The 14168-nt window shown below is 41.5% G+C and overlaps 1 protein-coding gene across 4 annotated transcripts in view; it reads left to right on the top strand.

Annotated features, from left to right (window-relative positions):
* Positions 1 to 14168, top strand: part of ARHGAP28 (Rho GTPase activating protein 28) — a 1146988-nt gene that overhangs the window by 966648 nt on the left and 166172 nt on the right. The gene's annotated exons all lie outside the window — the stretch shown is intronic.

Genomic DNA, 14168 nt, shown 5'->3' with positions numbered 1-14168 from the left:
GCCAACCACTTTCTGTCACCTTCCCTTGGACCTGGTTAATTCTTCACTACATCCTGCTTTATGATGTTGCTAATACCCATTGATCAAATACATTCCACCTTCCGTTATCTCCTTCGAATCAAGGGAAGGGGGTACCTCTCCAGCTGAGAATTGTAAGTACATTTTAAAGTCCCACTGATGATATGAGTTCATCTTGCTTAGGGTTTTCCTGAACTGGTTCCTATTTTGGTGAATCTTTTTTGGATAATGATGGCCTCTTCTGTTTTATACACAAATCCTGTACTCCTCCTTCTACATTGCCTTCCAGTTAGAAAAAATAACTATTTGTACTTGGTCCTAGCCATCTTGAACTCTTGAATCATGTTCTGTATGCCTCTGAGGCATGGAAACTTTCACAGCATGAATCTGAAAAGGTCCTTCAGTTGCATCCAGGTGCGCTAGTCGGCATGCAAGCTTCTCAAGCTTTCTTTAAAACCTTTTTTAGGTCTCGCCTAGCGATGCAGCGCATGCGCTGCTTGCTAGGCGAGACTATTGTCGTCGATTTTAGTTCGTAAGGGGGACAGGAGATGTGCATGCGCATGCGCCCGAACAGGTGATGTGCACGTGTACGGCTCACTGCGTTTCTTCTCAAACGATTTCAGCTACTGCTGGTTTCCCTTTTCTTCGCATTGTGGAACTCGAAGTAATGTTGATCCTACCGTAAAATGAGCAGTAAGTCCTAGAATAACAAGAAAAAACTTGGACTGGATGAGCTGCTTACCGAAAGACCTAGAGAACACAAGAGTTTCCCCACCTGAAGGAGCCTTCTCTGGAACTTGTTAGCCACAGTGGCCACCACGGATACTGCCCAGCACCATCTGCCTTGTTTTCACCGTCACTGTAATTCAACCTTTGTGCGCTGTCGTAGTGCACAGTCGAACTATAGTGTTGTAGTGTTGGCAGACTGTAGATCAGCACTCCAGGGGGTGTAGAGCCTTGGAATATGTGTGCGCTATGTAGGGGACAATTGTACTACAGAGCTGGCACCGTGTAATTGCGGTGCAGATTAGCATGGCATGGGGTGCAGTGTCTGCACTGCAACGGCACCTCTAAGCGCTTTGGTATTACACATCGGAATAACAGTGTTGACATAGTATAATTCCAGTGCAGAGTGATATTGCTTGCAGTGCAGCGCCTGACGTATGCACTGACGTATGACGGGCTCAGAGGTGGATCTTCCGGTGGAATCTCCTCTTCATAGGAAGAGGGTGGTGGTGGAAATACCACCACTGGATCCGCTTTCAGATCCATGACGTCCTCAGCCACGGTTTAGGTCGGTAAAAAGATGCTCTTCAAGCGCCATGAGGCCAGTTACTTTGCGGAACTCGCTAAATAAATTGTCATGTCAATGATTGATTTTGATGCTGTGGGCACCGAGGAAGGTTCAGTAAATGGCGAGGGTTGAAAAGAGGTGCCCTACTCCTCCAGCGGGTTGCTTGGCATGGAGCAGCCGGAAGTGATCGTTGACGGAAGCAGGGTGACATCAGACAAGGAAAGAACAGGTAAATTAAACAAGCATTTGCAATGCAATAGGTCTCGCATTTACGAGAGTTTCAGCTATTGGCATTGTAAATAACAATGCCTTTTATTTATGTTTTTAAAACAAAAACAAAAATAAAAGGCATTATTATTTGCAATGTCAATACCTCAAACTCGCGTAAATGGAAGACCTATTGCATTGCAAATGCTTGTTTTGTTTTTTAATCTCGGATGTAGTCAATCATCTTGCAAGGACTAATGTCTGGCTTCAGCTCCTGAAAAGCAGTCATTGGGTTCTGTCTACCTTGAGATGCTGAACTTCTCCATTCATTATTTGATGCAAAGTAACTTATTCAGAAATGACTTAGTTGCCATGCACTTTTTGTCTTTTGGCTTAGTTTGGCTATCATAAAAACCTTTTGGGTGTCCTTGAGGGTTTGTGTTACTAAGGCATAGACATCTCAGTGCTGGATAAAGTTCAGCCCCCAAAGTCAGTTCTTTCTTACTATATATTGTTTTTTCTCTGATGCCTTTGGACTCAGAATCTTATATCTGTTTCAGACTTTAAAGAGCAGGTCGAGCTTTTATCGATTTTTGAGTATTTCCTTTGCATTCTGAAATGTGCTTGTTAGATAGCACTAGCTCAATAAAACTATTAGCAAGAAATATTCAAATAAATAAGATTAAGAAGCACACTCAACTAAAATAATACCAGAAAGGGGTCATACAAATTGGCCACATGCTTCAAGACATTCTGTTCCTGCATTATCCTCCATCACTGCTCATGATGCAGGCAGGCAGACAAATTGCCTGCAGAGTAGGACCTACCAGTATCATCAGCAATCAGTGATGATGATGTAGCCTTGTTACTCCAAACTTCAACAGTCATTGCTGATGATTCAGACAGTCAGCGAGGGTCTACCCTGCTGCCTGTAGCAAAGTTGTATCAACCCTTTATTTGAAAGCTCTGGTAAGCCTTTGCTGGGCATCGTTTGGAACCTTCCATTTATTCAGATGTGACTTGTAGATGCTGGGACAACTGAATAAGTTTGAGCTAATTAGGAGATCTTTGTTAGTGTAATTACCTGGACTGGTGTACTCTTTGTCCTGATGATGACCTAGTGATTTCAGTGACTGGATTGAAACTTCAATTTTGGGCCACATGGCTCTGACAAATTGATGATAGCTATCTCTGAAATTACTCTGAAAAGAAGGTAGGCAGGGTTTTTTTTTCGTTATTCGTCTCTTTGCAAATACTGTTTAACTTCTCTGTGAAATTTTGCTGTACCACCTCACCAACCACAACAATCACGACTGCAATAGATGTACATATTGCTTCTGTGGACATTGGAGGTAAATAATTATATTTTTCCAAAGTGTAATACTTCCTTTTGGGCTTATACATTGATCTTTCTAGTTCTCATTGCAAATGCCAGTTTGAGACAGCACATATATTTTTGACATACCTATCTGTAATTATGCCCAAGGCTTTCAGGCAGTCCTACCCAACCTAATTTATGAAAGCTTTAACACTAAATAAATCCTAGGTAACTATTGTGTTGGTTTTCAATTGTAATGAACCTACTGTTCCTGAAAAGGATTAGTGGTTAGCCCTATTGCTTTTTCTGAGCGGAGGCATCACCCTCTCACAATAAGCATTGCAGCAATCTCTGTCGAAACTTCCAAGTGCCACTAGCCTTTAATTCAGACAAGCAAAATAATACACACACAAAACATCATAATGCTCACCACATTAACGCTTTTCACAATAAAAAAGCGACTTTATCAATGCGCTTTTTATTAGTGTTACATCAAGTTTAATCCAATGGAATCCATCAAGTCACAAAACAAATCAGTCTACTTAAAACAGCCTCGGCCCATCAGGTAACAACAGAGGGGCCGGGTTGGGGAGGGATTCAACAGACGACCATGAGGGAAAATTAAATAAATAATTACTTTTCCCTCGTTGTCTGTCGAAATCACCCCCAACCGGCCCCCCCGCCTCACCGCTCTTACCTTCACTGGCCGTGGCTGCTTAAATCTACATATATCTGGCAGGATTTTATAAACAAGACCCTTTGTTTTACTCTTTATCAAAGACAACGCGTTTATTTTCTAGAGAAGAAAGTTGTATTTCGTATTTTGTGTCTTCAAAATCAGTTAAACGAGCGTTCAGAAAGCAGACCCATGCTGCTTAAAAAGTGTCTGCCATTTTTTCGTCGTCCTTATCTGTGCAGCATTTACCACTGAGCAGTGTCGAGGCGTTTACTACACTAAGGAAAGAAGACAGACATGCAGCCTATCGCCGGGTGGGACGCATGCTGGCTACCTTTTCTTGTGCACCCTTTTTAAATTAACTTAAATTGAGTAAAACTGGCACCAGACATAACAGCTTTAATTAGAGCAATTAAAAACAATTATAATCATTAATTTGTCCAATTTGTAAGAAACAGCCGTTTTTAGGTGTCGCTGAGTCAGCTCGCATGCGCTGCTCGGAGAGACTTTAGTAGGTGAGTTTTCAAAGTGCTGCTGGCTGGCGAGAAGCTTGCGTTCACGCGAGCATGCACGCCCGAACCACGAGCCTTCAGCAGCACTTTGAAAACTCACCTACTATAGCATGTCTTGTAGCGTGTTTTCTTTACTTTTGGTATAATCGCGGCACCCGTGCTTTACTTTTAATGTTATAAGTAAAGCGCGGGTGCCGCGATTATACCAAAAGTAAGGAAATGGAAAAAAACATCAATTTCTTTACTTTTGCTATAATCACGGCACCCGCGCTTTACATTTAATATTAAAAGTAACGCACGGGTGCCGCGATTATAGCAAAAGTAAAGAAATAGATGTTTTTTTCTATTTCTTTACTTTTGATATAATCGCGGCACCCGTGCTCTACTTTTAACATTAAAAGTAAAGCGTCGGTGCCACGATGCTTGTTTCACCAGTGCTTCCTGTGCAGTCCCTTCCCGGGGTTCCTTGTTGTCAGAGCTGCTGATTTTACACTTTGTTTCTGGCTCACCTTGTCTGGGGTGGAATGAGGGAGGAGGGGTCATTCCAAAATATCACGGTTTGACTTCAGAATGGTGCAGTTGCTGTTTCTGGTAAACCCACCCATTCTTGAATTCCATTCCCCCCGCAGGCCTCCCTTCCCTCTTCGTTTTTTTTCCTTTAATGTGAATGCAGCCTATTATAAAGAGAGAGCCCCAAGAGATTGATTTTGTGACACAGCATTTCTCATTATTGTATCATAAAGTGCTCGGAGTGCAGTGGGACCAGCTGACTAACTCCATTGCAGTCTCTAAAGACAATCGTCCAGACACTCTGTGCATAGAAACAGCTGCCTCTGAATGCTTTCACTGCACCCTGTCACCTGCTATGCTTTCACTGCACCCTGTCACCTGCTAACTCTCTCTCTGTCCCATCCACCTCCCTCTGCCCCTTTCATCGATGTCACATCCCTTTGACACCGCTCTTAGCACCTACACGTGGAGCGCTTACATATAAGGCATATAATATTAAATGTTTTATATGTATTAAGTTGCTAACAATACAGAATGCATACAGTAATCAGGTCAGTGCTCGCCTGTGTGTGCTTTACCTATTATCTCATGCACTGGAGTAATGGCAGTGCTGCAGGGTCACTTTCCATGCACAAATTCTGTCTTTCCTCTTTCTTTTAAAGCACTAATCATACCACCCCTGCTTTCCACTGTTTACTCTCCATCCTCTTTCCTTCATATCTCTGTACATGGGTCAAATAGACACTCCACTGCAACAAACAAAAACAAGCATTGGCATAGCCAATAGGTCTCGCTTTTGGGACCTTATAAGTATTTAGTCATGCAGCACAATATCCTTGGTGCAACAACATCAACCGTTGCATGGCTAAACACTTATAAGGTCCCCAAGGCGAGACCTATTGGCTATGCCAATGCTTGTTTTCTGTGCTGTGAACCATTAAAACTTTCCAACCCATAAGAAGAAGCTTTAATGAAAAGTTTTAGAATAGCAGAACGTGATAATTGGTTTAGATTTAATGTAACTAGTGGGTTTCTGGAGCAACCAAGTGCTATCACTACAGCTTTAGAGCTGTAGGAATCTGGCCTAATCTAATAATATAAGCCAATAATTCTCCTCAGACAAAGAGCTCCATTTAATAAAATACCTTCCCTCTGCTCGTCATAAAATATGTCTCCAACAGATATAACCGTTGATGGCCGGTGTAGGTAAGAGCAGTAAGGCAGCCTGGGGCAGGGTGTGGGGAGTCAACAGACGCGACGAGGACAAATAAAATGTAATAAAAGAAAACCACTTACCCTGCGCGACGATGCGGCGAGCGCAAGGTAAGTGGTTTTCTATTTTTAAATGTTATTTTCCCTCGTCATCATCTGTTGACTCCCCCCCAACCCGCCCCACCGCTCCTACCTGCACCGGCCATTGCTGCTTATAACCACTTCCTAAGGCCGTATAGAAGCACCAAGGAAGGATCACTATTATTAGTACAACTGACAGCAGGGTAGCATTGTTGCAGTTTAGGCCCCACCTGCTGTACACCATACCAAAGGTTAAAGTGATGTTATGGTTAAGTCTGGTAAAAATATCTTAGTTTTTGTTAAAAGAAATCTTTAGAAATTCACTTCACTGAAAAGAACCATTTATAGTTATCTGAGCTAACTATAACTTGTTCCCCTGCCAGGCATTGCTTATGACCTCATATTAATCACTTATGATGGGTTCAATTACATCTTGCCAATTACTGATGACAGCTCAAATTATATCACTTAGGACATCACACATGACATCATCCACCATACTGTTGTTCAATTTACTGTATAAACCAGTACAACCCTTGAAATATGTCTAAGTACGAAATGGCACAAAATCATGTAAAGCATAAATTACATTGAATTAGATTGAAATTCACACGTTATAGACAGGGCCACAATCTGTAACTTGCACAACAACCATGCAAATTAAACTCACATACCAAAGCAATGCTCACCATAAATAAAGAAATGCTACTTTAAAACAGGTCCTTGCCACAGTTTAGGGCTGACTCGTGAAGGCACTTTAAAGGCATGAGCTGCTTTTCGATGAATATGCAGCAATATAAATTGACATATCTAAGAAATTGGGTTGTTGGTTGACTGTGGTGTGAGCCCTGGTCAAATCGGAAACCACAATTCTAGACACTGTAATGCACAAGCAAACCCCAAATTAACCTGTGCTCAACACACTGGTAGCTTGGCACAGAGCAGTCAGGCTTAACTTAGAGGCAATGTGCAAAGTATTTGTGCAACACTTTAAACAGTAAAACAGTGAGAACAACATACAAAAAGATCCCACACCAGGTTAGAAAAATAAAGCAGAATTTAATAAATAAAACAAGACAAAAATCCAATCAGTAGAACTGAGTTATGAATTGTTAAAGAAAAAACTGTAAAATAGTGCCTAAAAGCTACGGGCCCGATTCACAGAACTAACTTAAGACAAAATCCTAAACTTACTACCATTTTGGTATTCACAGAAGACACTTACTCATTTTGGTATTCACAGAAGGCACTTACTCATTTCAGTATTCACAGAAGTTAGGACTCCTAACTTTAGGACTCCTAAATGCCTTCCGTGAATACCGAAAGTCTTAAAGTTAGGATTTTTCTCAGTTTAGGAGTAGTAAAGTTATGACTCCTAACTTTACTACTCCTAAACTGAGAAAAATCCTAACTTTAAGACTTTCGGTATTCACAGAAGGCATTTAGGAGTCCTAAAGTTAGCAGTCCTAACTTTACTACTCCTAAACTGAGTAAAATCCTAACTTTAAGACTTTCGGTATCGCAGAAGGCATTTAGGAGTCCTAAAGTTAGGACTCCTAACTTTACTACTCCTAAACTGAGTAAAATCCTAACTTTAAGACTTTCGGTATTCACCGAAGGCATTTAGGAGTTCTAAAGTTAGGACTCCTTACTTCTGTGAATAGCGAAATTAGTAAGTGCCTTCTGTGAATACCAAAATGAATAAGTGCCTTCTGTGAATACCAAAATGGTAGTAAGTTTAGGATTTTGTCTTAAGTTAGTTCTGTGAATCGGGCCCTTAAAGCGCAAACCATGGCGATCTGTCACTCTGGATCGAATCAAAGTGAAAACTTCAGGCTGATTGCAATGGAGCGTGCATCGCATACAGTTCCAAATTTGTCTCGTTGAAGGTTTACCATCTCGAGCTTTGTGCTAAGAGCCCCATTCGCATTAGAGAGGGTTGCAGGGAGCAAGGAGAGTGTCGTAGTCGGTGGTCGGCGTGGTATCAAATGCAGGCCGAGCATCGCAGGCGAGCAGGCTGGAGCTTTGTGGTGGCAGTCATCGCAGGCGAATGATGCTTGCTGTGTGAAAAGACTTACCGGAGGTGGCTTGAGCTGAACTTTGGTGCGAGTGGCATAGTTCCAGTGTGAACTGGCCCAGTTGCAATCACAAAGATGCCAAAAGCTTGATTTAAACCGCCCATGAGAAGCAACAAGGGTCCAGGACCTCAAAGGCGCTATTTGGGGTCAGGAACTTACTGCAGCTGGGTCCAAGAGCTGTTGGGGAACTTTTATGTCTCTGAGGCTCAGATTTGGAGGCCAGCGGGCTAGACCTTTGGATCACTCTGGGGTCCTGGGTTCAAGATGAAGTTGCAGGTCCAGTTCTTCTTCGCCAGGCAAGAGGGCAGCAGGCAGCATGTCAGGGCAGCAGTTCCTTTAGAGCAGCAGTCCAGCAGAGTGGCAGTCCTGGTAGAAGCATAGCAATCATTCTTCCTGGTAGAGTATCCACAGGCCCAGAAGGGTACTGAAGAGTTGGTGTCTGAGGTCCAACGTTTATAGACCATTGTGCATTTGAAGTGGGATAGAAGTTTCTAGAGGTTTTCCTTTGAAGTCTCCAGGAATCCTGCCTTCTCTGCCCTGGCTCCAGACTAACTACACAGGGGTATGCAGCCCTTTGTGTGGAGGTAGGACATTGCCTATTTAGCTGTAACTGGGGCTGTGGCCAGCTCCTCCCTCCCATCCTGCCAGTGATGGTACATCCAGGCACACCTTAGCTCCCTATTGTGTGAGGCTGTCTAGGAGTAATACACAAAGCTCAACTGTCAGCTACACACGGTCACGTGCCCAGAGACATGATATAGTCACTGAATGGCGAGGACAAGAAAATGCCAACTTTCTAAAAGAGGCATTTTTTTAATGGTAATTAAAAATCCGCCTTCACCATAAATTAGGATTTCAGAGATTCCAAACATGAATTGATTATCTCTTTCTATTAAGAAACTACACTTATAAAATGTAATAAGGCAACTCCATTGTTATCCTGTGGGCGAGATAAGCCTTGCAGTAGTGAAAAACAAATTTAAGAGTTTTTCACTACCAGGACATGTACAAGTTAAAAGTACATGTCCTACTTTTTTAATACACAGCAGCCGGCCCAATGGCTGTCCAGGACCTACCTCAGGTTGGGGCCTAACATAGTTTTATTTTGCCAGGTCGAAATGGCAGTTTACAACTGCACTTGCATGCTCTTCAATAGTAGGCCTGGGACATGCTTAAAGGACTACTTAAGTGGTTGGCACAATCAGTGCTGCAGGCCCACTAGTTGCATATAATTTAAAGGCCCTGGGTTCATGTAGTACCAATTTACTAGGGACTTATAAGTAAATTAAATATGTCAGTTGGGGATATGCACAATATTACCATGTTTTAAGGAGTGAGCATTGATTAACAGTGGTAAATAGCGCAGATGCCTAATGCTAGCAAAAACGAGATCAGAAAAAATGGAGGGAGCAAAACGTTGGGAGGAAGCCCACCCTAAAGCTGACAGGTCTAATAACATATCTAAAGTAAACAAGAGAACATAACACAAGGCAGCATAGTGACACAATTAAAACATAGCAGATCAATCACAACAAAGCAGTCAAATCAGAATACAAAAATTAAACATAGTACAACAAAACAACTTCACGTTATAATGTTGTAGCACAAAAACCTACAGAACTCATCACCCCCACAACAAAATACCATACTACAAATATGCAGAGCTTTTCTTTTCCCACTTTATCTGCTCCAGAAATCGGCTGGCATAATATGGTGGTATGAGGTGTTTGTACCAAAGATTGCATTAGTTTACCACAAATGACATGAAAGAGCTAAAGGCAAACATGTTTTCTGATCTAGCCCCTTTTCTTCATACTTTCCCCCTAAACTTATTTTTTGCAAGTATAACAGCACTATTGACTAGTAAATATCATGAAATGTTTAAAAGTAACTTAAGCATAAAAGGAAACTACCCCATGCTCATGCCAAAAAGGTACCACGTCACAATTTCCCTAAACCTGAGAAATACCTTTGAGAGAGCACTGTTTTCTCTTTTTTGTACTAAAATATTATGAATTAATTTTCAATCACTCCACTAAGTCATTAGAACATTAATGAAAGTGTAAAAATTATTCCTTTTTTTTAAATCTCAAAATTGACACATGTATGCCTGTGGAAAAAACAGCTTTCTTAGTTTCCTTGGAATGTGCCTTTTATTTCTAAATTTATGACTTCAGATTGACCACTGAGCAGAAAATCCAAGATCATAGGATTAGGGTGAATTCTCAAATGTACATATTGTTTTCTAAGTTAGGTTATGCTTTGCCATGCAGATCTAGTTAAATTGGTGTGTTGACATTGAATTTGATTGCCTTTCATATTCTTTAGATCTGAGCACAATACGATGAAGGACAGTGAGAACTGAGTTGACTAATATAGTTTAATAATAGAATTTTGTGGCTGAATCCTGCTATTGATCTCTGAGACATTATATTCCTAGAGGCAAGTGCTGAAAGGCATTGCCATCCGTTTCGCTTTGCTGGGGTTTGATTCCATTTTGAAAACAAAGTTCTATGTGGAGAAATTCCTTCTCCAGCCGCCCCATAAAAATTTGGCAACAATAGGCGATAATTATCGCTAAGCGCACTTAGCGCTAGGATAATTATCGCCGGCGATCGCTGGATGATATCGCTGCAATAGCGTGCTATCAGCAACACTTATCTCGATTGCGATAAATAAACCAGCGATAGTTGAAAAATGGTGCGATTATCTCTGGAAATCCAGCGATAAGCGCACAGGGACAGGGGTTACCTTGTTGATAGGGCTGGGTGGGTGGTCTCAGCCCTATAATCCACCACCCATTGGCTAACATTGTTTAGTCAAAGGAAAAGCAGGCGTAAAGAAACCTGCGATGAGCACGGTTAGCGCTCCTTTTATCATCGCTGCACAGGTTAGCGTGCAGGTTGAAAAAAGAAGTAATGTCGCTTAGCGACATTTTCCTAGAAATATCTGTGTTACGCCCACTTTGCATCTCATTAGCGATGCAAAGCTGGGCGTTGTTGTAACAGGCGCTTAGTCAGCAAAACACACGCTAGTGTGTCTTTGCTGATAAGGCGATGAAATTATCGCCGCTTTTCGCCCGAAAACGGATGCAAATTGGCGATAATTTCATAGCGCCGCCTTGATGATATGCCCAATGATTTTTAATACCCTTTCTCTTCCTAACTGCACTAGATGCCCTTACATTTTTAGATGTATGTATGCAGTTCGAGAGAGAAAAGAATTACTGATGTCTGTGAATATCCGCAGAACGTACTACCTTGCGGGTGTTGCGAATACATGCATTCAACATTCCCTTAGCAATACTCCTGTTGCTATCCCTTCTCCATTCTTACTGCATCTAGAAAGGATAACTATTTTGTGAATTTATCACTTCAGTAACTGCTTGTAAAGATTTCTAGGTCCTGATTGTGAATTGACAGTTTGTGGCACACATGGATTGTTTGTGGCGCACTGACGGTATTGTCGATGGTTCAGTGAGTTCGCTATTAGGCAGGGCCAGCTTTAGGGCAGTGCGGCTGGTGCGGCCGCACTGGGCGCCGACCTGTGGTGGGGGGCGCTGACCTCAATGGGGGCACTGTTTTGAGTAATAATTTATCATTGAAGAGATGAGGGGCAATTTTGCCGGTGGTTTGAGCAAATCTGAGAAGGCATCATTGCGAGTGGGGACGCAAAAATGATTGTCGCACCGGGCGCCACCAGTGCTAAAGCCGGCCCTGCTATTAGGGGACCTGACCAGGCACTCCAGTATACTGCTTGGACCTCCTACATGCAGCTGGCATTTGGCAAAAAATTGCTTTCAAAACAAAAGCTTAGCTAATGTTAAGACTCCCATCCTCTTTGCATACAGCACGGAAGCTACAGTTAGAGACCTGCACAGCAATGTGAAACAAGCATTAAACCATTGATTTTATTTTGTATTGATCAGTGAAATGTCTCATCCATGGTCATATACGCAAATTTTTGTGATGTGTAGGATAATTATAATGCTGCATGATTCACTGTAATTATTAGTTTAGTACATGCTTTACTTGTCAACTCCCCTTCTTCTAACAGTTTTTTCAGGTTATCCTTAATAGAGCACTTGCCGTCCCTGTTCCATTTTTTAGTTCACAAGTCCGCTCGTATATCTATACTCTCAGCCCTAAGGGCTCTCCCACCTCTTAGCTCTTCAAAGTGAACCTAGGATAGTTTAAGTAGTTTACAACTAGGGCTCCCGGATTGTTGGTATTTCTTGTTAGGCTTTAATCTCTGTAAATATCCACATTTATGTTTTTCACTTTTATCTGTATGTATCCATATTTATTTTGTGCTTATTGAAAAAATAAACCGAAAACTAGTATACTTCCTTCAACATTTATTTAACCAACAAAGGGATTCTTGCAATTGGATGCCTCGTGGGTTTTAGTGCTTAAGAAGTCATATAAAACATCGTTCATATGCAATACACCCATATCACATTACATAGTTTTAAATATTGTTGCCAATAATTCTTTGGCATATTGAGTACATGGGCTTTTTCAATGCTTGTTTGACAGGGCCAGTGCTTCCAATGATAGAGCGTGTTTAATTTTGGGTGCAAAGATGAAAATCTTCTATTCCCTGCAGGGGTGAATATCATTAGGGGAGCAAACACAATGTTACTCTGCCTCACCAACGTGCAGGGCTTAATGCACCTCAATTAGGGTTGTCTTTTGCAACCTAAAAGGTCCCATGTACATTGCCTTCATTTGTTCTCTTCCTAAATCACCATGAGCACAATATGTACAGATATCTGGTCACAAAATACTGGTCACAGGCTGCAACCAGTATATCTACGAACAGTAAAGATTTTTAAGAACTCTCCTATGTACATACTGATAGGTCAGTTCTTAAAAATTTAATTTGTAGCGGGTTGCAACCCAACTTACCTCATGGATATTAATGAGAGAGCTCGCTAGTTGCAACTCGCTATTATTACATGCCTTCACAGGGAAGGTGGTCTACCTGGATCAGCAAACTACCATGTCTGTGACCGCATTCAATAAATATTATTTTTAATGCAGCACATTTTCATTAAAAGAAACTGGGCTGCTTTTAAAATGAAAAGTTTACTTCTGTTTTCAGTTTTTATGAGAGTTTGCAGTGGTTCAGTCCCATGATCCACTGCCTACTCCCAAATAAACTTTTCTTAGCATTCACAAATTAAAAGGGTCCCCAAAAGACCTCTTCCCTTTTACGAATGGGTTACCGCCTCAAAGTGAAGGGTCAGTAACTTTTCAATAGTTTACAACTGCTGTTTCAGTCCTAAACCATTGATACATATAGGTTAAAATCAATTTTTGGAAGGGCTGCCTACTACACACCACTTCCACATAGCTATTCATGATCAATTTCAAAATACTTTTAGGCGTCGGTAAAAAGCCGTTTACTCGTAAAATTTCCTTAGTACATTGCTAGAAGCAGTTTTTCAGCTGCAAATTCTGAGTTGGAGCGTTAGCGATGGAAAAACTGCTGTGTACATCTGGCCCCATGTCTCTTTCAGTTCCATTCACACCTGATTGCAAGGCTGTATTAGCCAAAAGCAGACGCAATTCCCACGTGAGAAATAGACAAAAAATGGGGAATTGGATATGGTACCTTCGATTCCTGTGCTGTGCTCCATTTCATAGGGGATGATTAGTGAAAACTGGGAATACCACGACATTCCTGCATCCGAGAATTACCAAGAGCTGCAGCATTGCTACAGACCACATGAGTGTAGCAGGCTAGCCCAGAGCGTGGCTTTGGAGCATAACAGTCAGTTAGTCTTTCTGAGACTCCAACAGTCAAATTAATTGCTCATCCTTTTTACTTGTTTGTATATCTAAGGCTTTATTATGTGGTAGTTTAAGAGATAGACACTCTCAAAGTACATTTAATTACAAAAAGGAAAATACTTCTTGGAACTTTGATTGTTCAGCTTTCTGAAGTATTGCTTTTGTTTCCAAAAATCCTCAAATCACGTCAGACGAAATATAAGCATAGTGGTTCTCATAATGGTCGTGATTTAGACATGTGAGGAACTCATTAACAAGTGTAGAGTACACTACTACCTTTACCTATTTCCTCAACCATAAGCATAGAGTATATTTTTTTTCTTGCAAAACTATTGTTAAGACAAATGGAACCCTTTTCAGTAGACATATTGAAGAAACTGAAAATCTGGCTGCACTTTCCACCTGTTTCTGCACCTGTGTCAGGAATGCTTTCTCGTGGATGGCCGGTGCACAAGTGCGAGTAG

The sequence above is a fragment of the Triturus cristatus genome, chromosome 5_1 (genome assembly GCF_964204655.1).
Source record: "Triturus cristatus chromosome 5_1, aTriCri1.1, whole genome shotgun sequence".
In the NCBI taxonomy this organism is placed as follows: domain Eukaryota; kingdom Metazoa; phylum Chordata; class Amphibia; order Caudata; family Salamandridae; genus Triturus; species Triturus cristatus.
This window is presented reverse-complemented; position numbering and strand designations above follow the sequence as displayed.